Source organism: Frankliniella occidentalis, unplaced genomic scaffold, assembly GCF_000697945.3.
Source record: "Frankliniella occidentalis isolate FOCC.00 unplaced genomic scaffold, Focc_3.1 Scaffold347, whole genome shotgun sequence".
In the NCBI taxonomy this organism is placed as follows: Eukaryota; Metazoa; Arthropoda; class Insecta; order Thysanoptera; family Thripidae; genus Frankliniella; species Frankliniella occidentalis.
This window is the reverse complement of record NW_026267470.1, coordinates 165,941-166,576: the sequence shown is the minus strand read 5'-3', so window position 1 is coordinate 166,576 and position 636 is coordinate 165,941.

The following is a 636-nucleotide window of genomic DNA, read 5'->3' as shown; positions in this document are numbered from 1 at the left end:
GCACCGACGCAGCTGCATACGTAACCACAAAGTTGATGACCGGCGCCGGTGCCCGTGTTTACATTGACGTTTTGGTCGATAGTGTCGCGAGCTCCCGAGAGATGGCGCACTGCAATCACGTCTGAACGACACTATCTAAAGAACACGCCAAGGTAGACGATGGTGTGGACATCCAACATGTCCATGGTTACGTCGTTGGCCATGATCAGTCGAGTACAGAGTATCATGGCTGCGGAGTTGGGCATGGGTGATCACCATGGTCTAGACTGAGTCCATGAATAAAATTCTGATTTTCCATGGTCAAAATCTCAATTTGACCATGACAGTCATGTTTTTTTTACCCTGGGCGGAACTTGCCGAAAAGTGCGACAAGCACGGGGAAGGCCCCCGGCGCCGTTCGTCCGGCGTGCGGTGCTTGCCGAAATGCATCTGAGAAAAACGGACTTTGCGCCTGCCAACCGGGCGCCGAAAAGTGCGACAAGCACCGCACGCCGGACGAACAGTGACAGGGAAGGCACCCCGCGCCGCCCCCGCACGCCGGATGTCGTCCTCCGCCTCCACCGCAGCCCCGCTCACGACCGCCCGACTCCCACACCTCTTCAGGCCGAGCTCGCGCGCTCGCCCCTAGTTGCCCCC